The 16,909-nt window shown below is 51.5% G+C and overlaps 1 protein-coding gene across 2 annotated transcripts in view; it reads right to left on the reverse strand.

The window, feature by feature from the left end:
• Positions 1 to 901: 901 nt before the first annotated feature.
• LOC142017835 (uncharacterized) overlaps positions 902 to 16,909 on the reverse strand; it is a 30,937-nt gene continuing 14,929 nt past the window's right edge. Inside the window, exons 2-3 of one of the 2 annotated variants that reach the window (XR_012646604.1) lie at positions 16,723 to 16,851; positions 902 to 3,006 (exon numbers count right to left, since the gene is read on the reverse strand). The gene's annotated coding sequence lies outside the window, so the exon portion shown is untranslated. Of the gene's footprint in view, positions 3,007 to 16,070; positions 16,852 to 16,909 lie in introns of both variants that reach the window. The other variant, XR_012646602.1, reaches the window with a different exon arrangement.

The raw sequence follows: 16,909 nt of genomic DNA on the forward strand, positions 1-16,909 counted from the left end.
ACCCTGCCTACTTCGAAGTCCCCTTATTCCTATGAGCAGATGGGAACAAGGGGACTTCGAAGTAGGCGGGGTCCTTTCGAAAAGGAGCCCTGTCGGGACGAGCCGCATGGCAGCGAGGCGCGTCAATTTCGAAGCGCCGTGGCCGCCCGCTTGCTAATGAGGCGCTGAATATGTATTTCAGCGCTTCATTAGTAAACTTCAAAATCATTTCGAAGTTTGGGGCTAGTGTAGACATAGCCTATATGTGTCTGTGTGCGTGTGTGTCAGAGGGCAGGCAGCAGATTGATTCACTGCTAGATAAAGTTAGGAATGAAAGCACTTGGTCATGGAGCTGGGCCTTCCAGGTCTCAGCATGGTAGAGAGTTCATAGCAGCTCCTCTCTTGGTGGGTTGAGAGCACCTCCACCATAAGCAGCCGTTTGATAGCTTTCTTAGGCTGGGATTTGTGCAGTTTCAGCCATTAGTGGCCATTCATTAGTACAGCAAAGGCAGGCAAAGACACTTTTTGTACCTGGGGAGGTTATGCCTTCTTGAAACCTCAAGCTGAGTTTCCTCAGTGCAAATGGCAACTTTACCTGTCAGCACTGATGCTTGCATTGATACAGCTACAACAACTACTACTGGTGAATCTCCAAACAGTCTGGGCCTGGCCTAGAACATTTGTGTTAAAGCTGTCAATTAATTGTAGTTAACTCAAGTGATTAACACAAAAGTTAACTCAAATGTATCACAATTAATCAGTTTTAATCACACTGTTAAGCAATAGAATACAAAATTATATTTATTATAAATATTTGTATATATGTTTCTACCTTTTCAAACATTGATTTCAGTTACAAAACAGAATAAAAGGTATACTGTGTTCCTTTGTTATTATTTTTATTACAAAGATTTACACCATAAAAAAGATAAATAAAATAGTATTTTTCAATTCACCTCCTGTAGGTGCTCTTTATTGTGAAATGCAGCTTACAAATGTAGAATTATATTTTTATGTAACTCCATTCAAAAATAAAACGTGTAATACTTGAGAACCTACAAGTCTACTGGGTCCTACTTCTTGTTCAGCCCATCACTGAGACAAACAAGTTTGTTCACATTTACAGATAATGCTGTCTGTTTACAATGTCACCTGAAAGTGAGAACAGGCATTTGAATGGCTCTTTTGTAGTGAGTGTTGCAATGTATTCACATGCGAGATATGCTAAATGTTATTACATATTTTCTCGTAGACTATTATTATTATAAATTATTGAAACAGAGCAATAAGCATGCAAGGTGCTTTGCAGAGAACTATGATATATGGCTCAATTGTCAGCAGGTGAAAATCGACATAGTCTCACTGGCTTCAATACAGCTACACTGCTTTACATCAGCTGAGGAGCTTTCCCTTAGCTCAGTCCTCAGGAATTTAAAAGCAGAACTTGCCTCTGGCTAATAAAAATTCATGGCATTCAAGGCCTTTGCCAGCATAGCACTGTATGAATTATTCCTGTGTTCCTGTGCGTGTTTGTAACTCCTCCAAGGGTAGAACGATCTGCCAATGTTGAGACAGGCTATGTACTTTCTCTTCTCAGTTATAAATTATACCTCCAATATTTTACTCCTTTACCAATGCTCTTAGCTAGCTGTCCTTCCACAAATTTTCAGTCTATTTGACAATGTTTATACCCAGGCCAATTTCAATTAATTTTACCTGTAATATTTGGTGCCAATTTAAAATCCAAATCTATTTCAGCTACCTCTTTACTTTTATCCTTTCATTTTTGTAAGCCTATTAAAACAATTGTCTGGCAGGCTTTACTGTGAGAATGTCATGTTACCCCAGATAGTATCATTGTGTGAAGGAGCACAGTACTACCTTAAGGGCCAGCCAGGTGCTCGCAACCAAAATAGCTCTGGGGTAATCAAGGCAACAGCTCCATCTTCAGTATAGCTAGTGCTCTTGTTTTCTGCCTCCAGAAGACCAGCCTGATCAGGCAGACATGCTGTCTTTGAGCTGAGTAGCTTTGAACCTGGGTCCTGGGGTAAGAGGCTTTGAACTGCAAATACAAATGCACCTCCCATGAGAAGTTATTAAAGGAGAGCTGCTTATTTTTGGCTGACTTGTGCTAGAACTTTTAAAGGTAATATACTGATGCCCCAATGCATTTAAAAATGTGGCAACTCCCTGATTTCTACTTTGTGTGGATCCTCTGATACAATAACAGAAAAGCTTCTTTTTGGAGGCTTTTCCCACAACCGTACATCCCTTCCTGGATCTTCTGGTGTCTTATAGGTTGCGAGCTCCAGCCGAAGCTCTTCCTGCACTGGTGATATTTATAGGGTCTGTCACTCGTGTGAGTTATATGGTGTCCCAGGAGGACTGAGCTCTGCATGGAGCTTTTCCCACACTCCTTACCAGGGCAGGGTTTCTCTCTCTTGTGCATGTTCTGATGATGAACGAGGTGTGAGTATTGGCTGAAGCCTTTTCTGCAGTTAGCGCACTGGTAGGGCCTCTCTCCTGCAAGGGTTCCCTGATGGTTAACAAAGCCTGTGTTGGTTCTGGAACTTTTCCCAAGTGCCTTACCTCAGTCTCTCCTCTGTGGAATCTTTGATGAGGAGTAATGGGGGGGCGGGGTTTTCTCCTGGAAGCTTTCGCCACACTCAGTGTATTTAACAGCTCTCTCTGCCATGCGGTGTCTTTGATGCTGAAAGAGCTGCAAGCTGTGACGGTTTTTTCCCCACATTCATGCCACATGCCCAGCCTCTGTCTTGTAGGGAGTTCTGGCAAAGACTCATTTCTTTGAAGTTCTTCAACCTTATTTCTTGATGAGTGGTTTGACTTTGGCTTTTTCATGCAGGGATTCTCCTCTCACTTTCTGACCTATACAACTGTCATAAGCTTCCCCCAGGAAGGAAATCTTACTGTTGGATCTTTCCAGCCTTTCTTGTGTTTCTGCTGGCTCAGGTCCTTCAGGAGGAAGAATATCCAGGAGAAGCGTCTTCATCTAGAACTCCTCAGTTTCTGGAATAAAAAGAAAATATGCACAAGATTTATGTACTTAGTACAAACACAATTCCAACTCAGGGGGTGTTCTCTTTTTTGAAAGGTCAGGTATGGCAACCCTAATGGAGGCAGGGAAGGAAGGCCTGAACTAGGTAGGGTACAAAGGTAATCCAAGCCTGAGATGTGGGGAAGTGACGGGGGCATGGAAATCAAAGCCCACAGGGACAGCAGCACATTAGACAGGAAGGCCTAAAATAGCGTTAAGGTCTCCCCATCCAACACAGCTGTCTGGCAGCTCAGGGACAGCATTCAGATGCACAGCTAAAGTCCCAGGCTAGCAAAGTAGCCAGCTAACAGACAGCAGCTACGTCTACACATGAATGCTACATCAAAATAGCTTATTTCGATGTAGCAACATCGAAATAAGCTATTTAGATGAATAACGTCTACACGTCCTCCTGGGCTGGTGCTGTCGACGTTCAACATCGACGTTGGGCAGCACCACATCGAAGTAGGCGCTGCAGGGGAGCGTCTACATGCCAAAGCGGCCCACATAGAAATAAGGGTGCCAGGAACAGCTGCAGACAGGGTCACAGGGCAGACTAGCACTTCTGGGGCAACAGCTAGCCGCTCCCTTAAAGAGCCCCTCCCAGACACACTCAGCCTGCACAGCATGCGGTTTGCAGAGCCATAGGCATGCACACCTTGAGTGACACAGTTATGGACCCCCAGCAGAAGCAGCAGCAGCAGCCAGAGGTCCGCCCAGCCGCCCCTGCAGGAGTGGTGCTCGCCCTGCTCAATGCCATGCAGGAGGCAGCTGATCACCTTTTAGTCACAGAAGAGGAGCTGCCCCCAGGGGAGGAGGAAGCAACCCCAGACCCTGCTGTCCTCCACCCTCCCCCTCCCCCCCCGCCGCACACGCCGCCGGCTGTGGAGCTACCCCACAAGCACCGACTGTTGGGAGCGGCTGGTGCTCGTCGAGTGGGATGACGACCGCTGGCTCCAGAACTTTCGTATGAGCCGGCAGACATTCCTGGAGCTCTGCCAGTGGCTCACCCCCCACACTGAGGCAGCAGGACACTGCCATGCGGCGTGCCCTCAGTGTGGAGAAATGGGTCGGCATCGCTGTCTGGAAGCTGGCCACTCCAGACAGCTACCGATCCGTGAGGCAGCAGTTTGGCGTCGGCAAGGCCACCGTCAGGGCTGTCCTCATGGAGGTAAGAGGACCCACGGGGAGGGGGAGGCAGGCCTGGGGGTGGAGGGGAGCCCCGGGAGGGGAGGGGAGCCCTGGGGGTGGAGGGCCAGACACACCCTGCACACCCCTCACTGGTGCTCACAAATGCAAAGTGCTCCACTTAGGAAGGAACAATCGGCGTCACACATACAGAATGGGAAAGGACTGCCTAGGAATGAGTACAGCAGAAAGGGATCTAGGGGTTATAGTGGACCACAAGTTAAATATTAATCAACAGTGTGATGCTGTTGCAAAAAAAGCAAACATGATTCTAGGATGCATTAACAGGTGTGTCGTGAACAAGACACAAGAAGTCATTCTCCCACTCTACGCTGCGCTGATTAGGCCTCAGCTGGAGTATCGTGTCCAGTTCTGGGCACCGCAGTTCAGGAAGGATGTGGAGAAACTGGAGAGGGTCCAGAGGAGAGCAACGAGAATGATCAAAGGTCTAGAGAACATGACCTATGAAGAAAGGCTGAAAGAATTGGGCTTGTTTAGTTTGGGAAAGAGAAGATGGAGGGGGGGACATGATAGTAGTCTTCAGGTATCTAAAAGGGTGTCATAAGGCAGAGGGAGGGAACTTGTTCTTCCTTGCCTCTGAGGATAGAACAAGAGGCAATGGACTTAAATTGCAGCAGGGGAGATTCAGGTTGGACATTAGGAAAAAGTTCCTAACTGTCAGGGTGATCAAACACTGGAACGAATTGCCAAGGGAGGTGGTAGAATCTCCATCACTGGAGATATTTAAGAAGAGGTTAGATAGATGGCTTTCAGGGATGGTCTAGAAAGTGCTTGGTCCTGCCATGAGGGCAGGGGGCTGGACTCAATGGCCTCGCGAGGTCCCTTCCAGTCCTACTCTTCTATGATTCTATGGTGCTCTCCCATGTCCTTCCTTGCAGGTCGTCCACGCCATCAACGCCCTGCTCCTCCACAGGCTTGTGCGGCTTGAGGACCCAGATGCTGCCATCGCGGGGTTTGCCACCCTGGGCTTCCCAAATTGCTTCGGGGCTCTGGATGGGACCCATATCCCCATCCAAGCTCCGGAGCACAGCGGAGGACGCTTCCTGAACAGTAAGAGCTACCATTCGGTGGTCCTCCAGGCCTTGGTGGACAGCCGGGGCTGCTTCCTGGACATTTATGTTGTCTGGCCTGGCAGCACCCACGACGCCCAGATATTCAGGAATTTGGGCCTGTGCCGCCAGCTGGAGGCAGGGCCCTACATCCCCCAGCGGGCCATCCCTGTGGGGGACACCACGATGCCCCTCTGCGTTGTCGCAGACGCGGCATACCCTCTCCGGCCCTGGCTCATGCACCCTTACACGGGCCATCTCACAGCCAGCCAGGAGCGCTTCAACACGTGCCTGAACCATGCGCGCCAGGTGGTTGAGCGCACATTTGGCCGCCTCAAATGGCGCTGGAGGTGTCTCCTCACCCGCCTTGATGCGGGCCCCACCAACATCCCCCAGATTGTGGGCGCGTGCAGCGCCCTCCACAACCTGGTGGAGAGCAAGGGGGAGGCATTCTTTCAGGGCTGGGCTGTGGAGGCTGGCAGGGCTGACGTGCAGCCACCCACTGCCCCCAGTCGCCAGGTGGACCCCGAGGGGACCCAGGTCCGGGAGGCCCTGCGGGCCCATTTCGACAAGGCCGCAGGGTGAATGCTGGCAGGCCCCCCACTACACACCCCATCCTCCGCAACACTCCCTGCCCCTACGCCCACACCACAGAGCACCCAAGAGCACCCCCCTCCCTTTTCTTGCAAATAAAAATAGACCTGTTGTTCATGAAACCACAAAACGGTGAATTCTCTTATTATTACTACAAATATATTATATATTATATGATAAACAAACAGTGGAACACAAGGAAGGGGAGAACTATTTACATGGGGGGACAGGTATCATAAAATAACAGGGGTCTAATACAAACTATATACAACATAATGCAGATATGTACAAGGGGTGGGGGGCACGTCCTGGGCCCCACACCCCCTACTGTCCAGCGCTTGGGGTTGGCGGGCGCGACCCTCGCCTTGGCCTCAGCCCTGGCCGAGGCTGGCTGGGGGCCGGGCGAACCGGCAGATACGGCCGGTGGGTGTCAGCAGGGCCCAGGTCCCCCTCGGCGGAAGGCCCCTGGGTGGCGGACGGCGGTGGGACGGCCGGTGGAGCAGCGGGTGGAGCAGGCAGGGCAGGCAGAGCGGCGGCCGGCGTGGCATGGGGGGGGGGGCAGGTAGTCCGCGATGCGCTCAAAAGTGCGCATAAAGGCCCCCCATGCCTCCTGGCGCCAGGCCAGTGCCCGCTCCTGCAGTTGGAGGCGCCGCTCATCCACCCGCAGTCGCTGCTCCGAGACTTCCAGCTGCCACCGGAGGGTTGCCAGCAGCTGGGGGTCCATCGCCGTCCGGTGGTGGTGCTGGGTCCACCGTCGGCCCCACCCTGGGGCTGGTCGGTGCTCCGCCGAGGGGCTGGCCTGCAGTGATGGCCCCGGTGGGCTCTCTGGGACCACTGACACGTCGCCGGCGCTCTCCGGGCCCTCCAATGGTGCAGCTGCGGAACGGGGGGAAGAAGAGTGGAGACAGCCGTTAGTGTGGCCCACAAGCCGTGGCCCTTGCCCCCCACCCCTCTGCTGCTGGTTCCCCATCCCTGTCCCCAGGAGATGCTGCTGATGGGTGTCCCACCCCCTCCCCCCGGGGGACCCTAGGTTCCACTCCCCCCATCCCCAGGGATGGGGCATGGCACTGTCCTGCTGGTGGGACAGGGGCTGATGCACTCTTCTGAGGGACATGCCACTGCTGTCCTTGGGGCCATGGTCATCTGGGCATGTGGAGGGCCCCGGTCATGTCTGTTGTCCCTGCCCCTCAACCCCGGGGTTGTGCACCGGGGGGGGGCGGGGTACATACCTGACGGTCCACTCCCACGGTCGGGGTACACCCTGTGGGCAGACACCCTGCTGGAGCTCCGGGAAGCCATGATGATGTGGAGCCCCCCCCCGTCGCTGGAGGAGGATTCCCCCTCCTCCTCCTCCGGCATCCCAGGGGTGGGCTCCTGGGGGGGGGGGCCCTGGGTGCGGGGCTTGCCTCCGGGGCAAACTCCGCCTCCGGGGCCTGCTGGGGCTCCTCAGCCGAGGTGTCAAGAGTGGCCGGTGGGGAGGCAGTGTGCCAGGGGCCCAGGATTTCCCTGAGCTCCCTGTGAAAGGAGCAAGTGGCGGGGGCGGCCCCAGATCGGCTGGCCGCATCCCAGGCCTGGGCGTAACCCTGCCGCAGCTCCTTGACCTTACTCCTGACATGGTCCGGAGTGCGGGCAGGGTGAACCCAGGTGGCCAGACCCTCGGCCAGCCGAGCAAATGCATCCACGTTCCCTCTTGCTCCCCATTACCTGGAGCACCTCCTCCTTGCTCCAGAGCCCCAGCAGGTCCCGGATCTCGGCCTCTGTCCAGGAGGGGCCCCGCTGCCTCTTCCAGGGCTGGCTGCCAGGCTGGGAGCCCTGGGTCCCCTTGGGTGGGGTGCCCTGGGGGCACTTGGGGGGCTGGCGGGTGGCCATCGCAGCGGGGGGGGGGTGTCTCTGGGCTGCAGGGTGGCGTGCAGGCTGGCCGCGTGTTGCTGCTGCAGCCTGCACGCTCTCTCAGCTTCCTGCACAGGAAGGCAGGGGGCGGGGAGCTTTAAGGGGCCGCTGCACGCGGCGACCATAGAGCTTAGGGGCTGGAGAGAGCGTCTCTCAACCCCTCAGCTGATGGCCGCCATGGCGGACCCCGCTATTTCGATGTTGCGGGATGTGGATCGGCTACACATGCCCTACTTCGACGTTCAACGTCGAAGTAGGGCGCTATTCCCATCTCCTCATGAAGATAGCGACTTTGACGTCTTGCTGCCTTATGTCGATGTCAACTTCGAAATAGCGCTCGCCACATGTAGACGTGGTGGGCGCTATTTCGAAGTTGGTGCAGCTACTTCGAAGTAGCCGGCACGTGTAGATGCAGCTAGCATGGGGCAAATTCTGGATAACTTCACCTCCCCATAGCTGCAAGTACAAAGAGACAATGAGGGGTGAGGGGGCAGACCCGCCATTGCCTAGCTCCTTATGTAATCATTTACACCTCTGTAGAGAGAGCAGTTAGTGTAGAATGCTGCCAGATCATAAAGGCTGTGTCTACGCTTCAGAGTTATTTCAAGATAACAGCAGTTATTTTGAAATAACTTTGCTAGCATCTACAACACATGCGCTATTTTGAAATTAATTCAGCAGCTGCATTATTTCAAAATTGGTAACTCTCATTGCAGGAGGAATAACGCCTATTTCGAAATAGGTGCTATTAAGACACAGAATAGGGCTATTTCGAAATAAGCCATACTGGTGTCCAGTGGCACTATTTCAAATAGTGATATGTGTCCAGAAATGCTATTTTGAAATAACTGGGGGCTATTTTGAAATGCATTTTGTGTATAGCTGTATTATTCTGAAATAAGATATTTCAAAACAGCTGTTTCGAATATTTTATTTTGAAATACCTCTGTCATGTAGCCGTAGCAGGAGGCGCATTCCCTAACTGCACTGCACTTTCCTGTCGCACTGTAAGTAACTTCAGGCAGGCCTGCCAGGGTGATCATTTTTTATCTCTTCTGCTGTTTTCCATATTGATTTAAACCAGTTTGGGTGTTTTCCGGTTGACGCAAAAAAAAAAAAAATGGAGAGAGAGAGATTTATCTGATATATTTTAATACGTTATTTCCACCAAAAATGGCAGAGAAAAACCCAAGCTGGAGTAGTGTAGGGTAAAGGACAGTGGGAAGAACAGGTCAGTCAGAAAGAAAATCTCATTCTTTTAAATTTCCCAGCGCAGACAGGAAATGTAGACAGCTCCTGCCTCTCAACATAATTCTATATCTTTGGACCAAGATTTACAAAACTGACTAATGATTTTGAGTGCCCATTTTAAACATATGGAAGGCACCAATTTTTGGAGGATTGGTATTCAGCAATTTTGGAAAAGAAGGCTCCTGTAAAGGGATTGTATCTGGGCCCCTGAGATCCCATTATATTTGAAAATTTGTCCCTGCTGCACAAAAAGTTGTTGTCTCATAGAATCATAGAACACTAGAACTGAAAGGGACCTGGAGAGGTTATCGAGTCCAGTCCCCTGCTCTCATGGCAGCACCAAGCACCATCTAGACCAGTGGTTCCCAAACTTTTTGGCATTGCGCCTCCTCTTTTGATTTTTGAGAAACCCTCACAACCCCCCAACCTCTTCTTTACCATCATCCAACCCGCCTTTAACAAAAAATTCAATTCATAATTTGAGATAAACACAAAAGCTTGATAAACAATGTTATTTAAAATTAAAAATAAGCACAAATAATTTTTCTTGGCCCCTTGTGGTTGCCTGGTACAGCCCCAGATGGCCACCTGCCTGAGCCCCGTGGCAGCCTCCAGAGCTGCCCAAGCCAGCTGCCCCTCCACCTGAGATCTGCACTGCCAGAGCCGCCTGCCCAAGTCCTGCACTGCCAGGGCCAGCCACCTGCCCACCAGCCTGAGCCACCTGAGGCCCACACCATCAGGGCCAGCTATCCACTCACTGCCAGCCGCCAGAGCCAGCCAGCCACCCGAGCTCCACCTGCTGGGACCAGCTGCCCACCCACCAGCTGTCCACCCCAGCCGTGGGCCAGCCACCCAAGCCACCTGCCCAAGCCCCACACTGCCAGGGCCAGCTGCCCACCCACCATTCCGAGCCACCTGTTGCTGGGGCCAGCCGCCCAAGCCCTGTTCTGCCAGGAGCAGCTGCCTGAGCCCCACAAGTCCCGCAAGCTGGCTGGCCACATATGCCCTGCAAGCCGTGCGAGCCGCCCACCCAAGCCGCTCCCCAGCCCTTGCACAAAGCCTGGCATCCCCAGCCCCCATCTAACCCCATCCTCCTCCTCCTCCCTGCAACCCACAGCCACTCCCATTTGCAGAAGGCAGCCAGCTCCACATGGGTCTTTGCCAGATGCCTGCTTTTTATAGTGGCTGCTCTGGGTCACCCACATAAAATGGCAGGGCTGAGAGCTGGAAGCAAAGGCTGGATCTTTCTTTGGGTGGGGGGAGTTGAGGGGCCTGGGTCACCTCACGCCCTCACTGGAATTTTTTCATGCCCCCCAGTTTGGGAAAGCATGATCTAGACCATCCCTGATAGATATCTATCTAACCTGATCTCCAGTGACAGAGATTCTACAACCTCCCTCAGTAATTTATTCCAGTGTTTAACCACCCTGACAGTTAGGAAGCTTTTCCTAATGTCCAACCTAAACCTCCCTTGCTCAAATGGTACAAAGCGCTGTTGTCTTCTCAGCTGATTTTTCTCTTTAATACTAGAGGTCCTCGGGGTGGTGGGAGTGAGAGAGGAACTGTGGTTTAAGAACAAAAACCCATTACAAAGCTTAAGGCTTGTCTACATGGGGTGGCTATTCTGGAATAAAACAGGGTCTGAATTTAAAGTGCTGTAACTATTGCGGAATAAAATCATTCACCTGGGCTACTGTGGCTGTAACTCAGAATAATTTATGCAATTTGTATTGTGCAAGTTACGTTATTTATTTTGAGTTAACTTATTTCTTAGTACCATCCACACAGCACCAAAGTTCAAAAGAAGTGGTTTTTACAACTTTTCCACCAACTCTTGTGCAACGAGGGGTAACAGAATTGGAATTTTGGGTGTGGTGTTTACCCACAGAGTTGCTGTTTCAGGGTACCCTTGTATCCTGAAATAGCAGCTATAGTGTAGCCACAGCCCTGGGGAATTATTTTGGACTAGCTACAGCAAAATAACTAGTTCACAATCGCTCTGCTGGTCAATTTCCCTGTAGAGACAAACCTTTAGGATAGCTCTATTGTCGTACTGAGAATTTATCACAAGTTTGGCAATATCTGTAAAGCCCCAGCTCCAGGAGACGGCTAATTATGTCAGAATTTCAATTTTCATTCCTACATAGGGAAGTTGCACCAGTTTAACCAGGCTTTGTCTATACCAGACAAGATTGGCTGGTGTAGACATACTGGTAGAGCTTTATCAGCAATCCCCTCAACGAGCTGCAGCTTATGCTGGCGAAAGAGTGCTACTCTTGCTATTATAGCTTATGACAGTTCCACAAACAAATAATACCAAAACAAAGAGTATAGCTGCATCCACCCTGCAAATTTTATGGGCACAACTATCTTGGATGGATATGTTGATGGGGGTGGTACATTCAACCAACATGGCTATGCCAGCAAAACTTTTAAGTGTAGCCCAGGCCTAAAATGGGCTTGTGGCCTGAGCCATATAAATCCTTATGAACCCTTCCATGGCTATTTATTTCACTTTGAGCAACTTCTTTAACTTAAATCTGTTCCCAGTCAACGTAAGTAAACCGCATAAAGTCACTCTTGCATCAAAATAAGTACCCTGTCTTAACCAGAGGTGAAAGTAATTAAAAATTTCTTACAGGTATTGTCCTACTGCAGCCCAGGTCCCTGTCAGTTCTTTAAATAGCTCCCTGCTGGCTTTTGTGGAGCTCAGCCAGCTTTTGCCAAAGCTGCACACCAGGGTACATCTGCTTACATGTAATGGGGCTCAGGGGTCCCCAAGCTCTGCTCCCCATCCACAGGCAGAAGGGGCTCTCACTCAGCAGGAGAACTGCGGGTTTATTAGCCAACAGGGACACAGCGTGTACAGAGGTGTCAATACAGCAATCAGAGACAGCCAGTCCAATTAATTTTGGGGAGAGGAGGCCCTGTGAGGCCCCCTCAGCAGGGGCCTCGCCCCCTCCTTTGTCTCTTTCTCTCTCCCAGACTAACTGTTTTCCAACTCCCAGTTCCAATTCAAAACCCTCAGGCTCCATCTCCCCCTTTGTCTGCAGTACAGAGGTGTCACGTGGTCACCTAGGTTACCCTCAGCAGCAACCCCACACCCTCTGTGAGCCACACATACACACACACACGCAAGTATCCCCCACTACGTCACATCTCTCCCCCGTTCCAGACGGAACTGAACAGTGTCACGCAGGCAGTGACCTGGGAAAGTTCGTGGCCCTCCCCAGGTGATAGAGCTTCAGCTATACCCTTGGTGCTCCCCTTGATGTGTACCACGTCCATGTCATAATCCTGCAGGAGCAGGCTCCATATCAGGAGCTTGGCATTGGCCCCTTTCACATGATGCAGCCAGGCAAGTCCTGTTGATTCCCTCAGATTGGTTGGTCTCCCTGCTTTGGCCTCCAGTCCATCAGCTACGTTCTAAAGTTGGGCAGGCACAGCCCATACACCTTCTCCAGCACCAGCAGGTCAAACATTTCCTCTCTGGCCTGGGCCCCTGCCCCGTCTGCCCACCAGTCCATAAAGCTGCTCCAGCAAATGTTTGGAATTCACTCACTGTCCAGTAAATGAAGGTACAAATGCTTTCCAACCTTGGCATTTAGCCATCCAACCAAAATGGTTGTGTGCCTTGGTTTCCCCTTCCATACCACATAATAGGTTTGGAATGTTCCTTCTCATGTGAGAGGTTGCAAGACTAGTTACAGGAAACAACAGTGACACTTCAGAATTACAAACTCCTTCAACATACAATTCATGCTTATACATCAATGTCAACACATTACATGGTTCTTTCAAAACATTCAGTACATGGTACAATTCTACAGCTTTTGGTAGCAGCACCCCATTGGATACAGCAGTTATCAAACAAAAATTGACCTCTATCAGACTTTACAGGAGCATTGCTCCCTTGAGCTACAACCAATTCCTTCCGGGCTTCAGGTGCACTCAGATCCAGCTCTGGGATCTTAGCACCATTTTGGGCCATCATAGGCTCAGGCAAAGAACTAGCTTCCCCAGAAGTAGAAGCACCTTCCTCACACAAAGGACCAGCACCCTTATCAGGGTTGCCACTGCCCATCACAGAGACATTCCCTCTGTTCCCCATGGCTGCATTCAGAATCACACCTGGAATGCTCTTTCGTGGTTCCCTCTCCAGCCACCACAGGCTGTGGGGAGTCTTCTTCAAATAATGGACTAGTTTCCTCACTGGTATCTTTTTCAAATGCAGGCTCTGCTCTCTCCCCAGGCATGGCGCTGCTGTTCAACACAGACAGACAATCAGAGACATTCCCCTCTGTTCCAGACCCCAGGCTGATCTCAGACACATGCCCAGAAGGTGAGCCAGATTCTGTCACAGACAACTTGCCATTCCCAGCGGACAAGCTGCTTTCCTGCACAGACACAGAGGCACCCTTCCTTGGCCCAGGCCTAGAAAACTCTTCGCAGGCCTGTCCTGGCCACTAGTAGACAATGGGTTGGAATCACTCCTTCCCTCCTTGAACTGTGGCAGGCCATTCGTTTCAGAGCTCCATGCAGTCCAGAGTTCCCCACCCCCGTCTTGGCTCACCCCTGCAAGAGTTTCCTTAACCCTCAGCTCTGCCAATGCACATTCAGTCTGCCACTCTCTTTCTCTCAATTGTTCAATCCTTTCATCTCAATTCAATTTCCAGGCGCTACAGCTTCACATAGTAGTTGCTGAGCGGGCTTGTAGACTCATAGGCCGATGCCCACTGCATCCCATGATTCCTGGAAGAACCCTTGCAGTGTGTCAGCCTCCTCGCATGTCACACTTTCCTGGGGGTTAGGTTGTAGGCCCTTCCATCTTCTGGGACTGATTCCAACAGACTCCCAGGAGTAATCCCGCTTCAGGTGTGACAGCCCCTCTCGAGGACCACAACCACACTCTCTTGGGAAGAACCCCTTAAATGTGTCAGCCTCCTCACGGGTCACTGATTCCCAGGGGTTAGGCTATAGACCCCTCCGCTTTCTAGGATTGATTCCAATGGACTCCCAGGAGTAACCCCTCCTCGGGTCTGACACCCCCTCTCAAGGACCACAACCACACTCTCTTGGGTTCAGGCACAGGCCCCTCTGCCTCAGGGAACCACACCTCGCTGCCCGTCATGCTTCATTCTCACTGGCCCCCCTTCTTCCTCCTGCGCCCCACTTACTTCCTGCCAGATGCTCCATCCCCAGGGTGCAGTACATTCCACCTCTGCCACCAGCTGTAATGGGGTTCAAGGGTCCCCAAGCTCTGCACCCCATCTGCAGGCAGAAGTGACTCTCACTCCACAGGAGAATTGTGGGTTTATTAGCCAACAGGGACACAGTGTGTACAGAGGTGTCAATACAGCAATCAGAGACAGCCAGGCCAATTCACTGTGGGGAGAGGAGGCCCCCTGGGGCCCCCCAAGCAGGGGCCTTGCCCCTCCTTTGTTTCTCTCTCTCTCTCTCTCTCTCCCCCAGACTAACTGCTTTCCAACTCCCAGTTTCAATTCAAAACCCTCAGGCTCCACCACCCCTTTGGTTTGCAGTACAGAGGTGTCACCTGGTCTCCTAGGTTACCCTCAGCAGGAGTCCCACATCCTCTGTGAGCCACACACACACACTTGTATCCCCCACTACATCATAACCTTCATCGCTGGTCTTAACTATATCAACTCCATGTCACACCTTAGGTTATACCAGTACAACTTTCTGATGTGGATAAGGTCTCAGCTGGCCAAAAGATGGAGCAGCTGTGAAAAATAAAGCAGCCTGCCTTTCCCCTGATCGTTCCTGGACTTTTGCTGTGCATGATGAAGAGGATCCTTTCTATCAAGCTCCCAAACTTAAGTGAGGCACCCATCCGGAGACCAGGTAGACAGCAAACAGTAATGCAGACAAGGTGGCAGCCAAACTGGTGTACACGCACACACAAGGAGGGCCTTTACAGGTGCTCTAATGGAATCATTGAGACACATATCCATGCAGAAAGACCCTAGATAGGGAGGAAGACATTCAGGCAAGCACTACAGAAAGCAGATGGACATGCAGAAACTCAGGAACGTGCTCAGGCAAATGCTCATCTATGCTGTCTGTCACGTACCTCAGAGGGTTAGAAGTAGTGTTCCCTCCGATATCTTATGTCCATGTGCGAATGAATTTTGTTATGTGCACGAAAATGGAGGTCATCCACAGCATGTCATGTCCGTATTGGTGCACATAACAAAATTCATTCTGCACATGGACAGTGTGTGGCAGGTGTGGGGCAGAGGGGTTTGGAGATGGCAGAGCACTCGGGGCTGGGGCAGAGGGTTGGGGGTTGAGGGCTCTGACTGGAAATGTGGGCTCAGAGGTGGGGCCACGGATGAGGGGTTTAGGGTATTGGCTGCCTTGGAAAGAGAAGACTGTCACCAGCTCTCTCTTACCACAGCAGCTTGGGGCTAGGTGAGATGCACCTCTCCATGGCCACAGCAGCTCCAGCATGCCAAGCTGGGGGAGGGTGTCTGTTCCCCCAGCCAGGGCAAGTCTGTGCTGGTCTGGGTTGGGGCTGTCAGGGCATTTTTCCCCCGGCTGCAGCAAGTCTGAGGCAGGGCTGTGCTGGGGCTGGCAGGATGAGGTACCTCTTGCTGCCAGGGCAGGTTGCTATGAGGGGAGAAGCATCTCTCCTCATCACAGCCCTGAGCCCCTGCATGAGGTTCAAAAGGCAGCAGTGCAGTTCAGAAGGAACTTAGGTGGGAGGGCAGATTTTAACATGCAGACCAGCCTCTCGTCAGCGTAGGTGTGTTCTCTAGCTAGGCATACAGGCCTATATCTACAAAGATACTTAGGCACTTAATACATAGACATAGCCACTTAAGTCCCATTTGAGGAGCTACAATGCCCTGCTCAGCTGCTGCCTGATCCTGTAGGCTCCTGAATTGCTCAGCACATCAGCATTTGAAGTAAATGTTCCCTACATGCCCATGTTTCTGCCTTTGAGCATGCACACTGCTTCCTCACTCTAGGCCTAAGCCCCAGGGCACCCCACAAAGCAGAGGAAATTAGGCACAAACCTGTCTGAGGTATGTGCAGGGCCTGAGCTGGTAGGTAAGTTCAGAGGCCTCCTAACTCCACACACAAAACAAGAGCGGGACTGTCCTTGTAACTTTTAACCTAGTAGTTAAAACACTGATCCAGGGAGCAGGACGGCTAAGGGTTCAGTTCACCTCTTCTGCCCGTTAAGGCAAAGGATTTGAGAACGGGGTGCTCATATCTCTCAGGAGAGCACTGAACGCTGGCGAGGGGGTACGCTGAGGTAGGATTCCATCGAGCTCCCCTACTTAAGTTGTTTCGCTTTAACTGAATAACTATATATTCATTGGCCAGAGACAGAGTGAGAATGACTCGATTTTCCAGTTGTTAGAGAACTCTCCTGAGGTGTGGCAGAGCTCTGTTCAAATCTCTTCCCATCAGGCAGTAGAGTGCCTGAACAGCTGGTCTCTCACATCCTGACTGAGTGCACCGACAGTTGTGCTAATTGGTAAAAGTATGGCAGATAGCCTTCTCCTGCCCATCACCAGACTGTCTTGTGTGGAGTCAGTGGCCTTTGAGTGCCGCCAGCAGCTCAGGCCCCACATAAAATTTGGGGCAGTCTTGGGTGCTCATCATCCCCTGGATCACTAGCAGAGATAGGCTTCTCCCTGCAGCCCAGATTTCAGCAGCTACCTCCGCAACAGGAGTGGGGCTGAGCACACATCCCTCTTGTCCGCAGCTCTGAGTGACTTGTTTAGGTGGCTTTGTGGATCCCATTCTAAGGCACCTCTCTCCCCATCTGTTGCCTTTGGATCTAAGAACCTGTGAATAAACGATATAGTCAATTACTTAACCACGGTTTGGTTTGTTATGAAATACA

The sequence above is a fragment of the Carettochelys insculpta genome, chromosome 1 (assembly GCF_033958435.1).
Source record: "Carettochelys insculpta isolate YL-2023 chromosome 1, ASM3395843v1, whole genome shotgun sequence".
Lineage (NCBI taxonomy): Eukaryota > Metazoa > Chordata > Testudines > Carettochelyidae > Carettochelys > Carettochelys insculpta.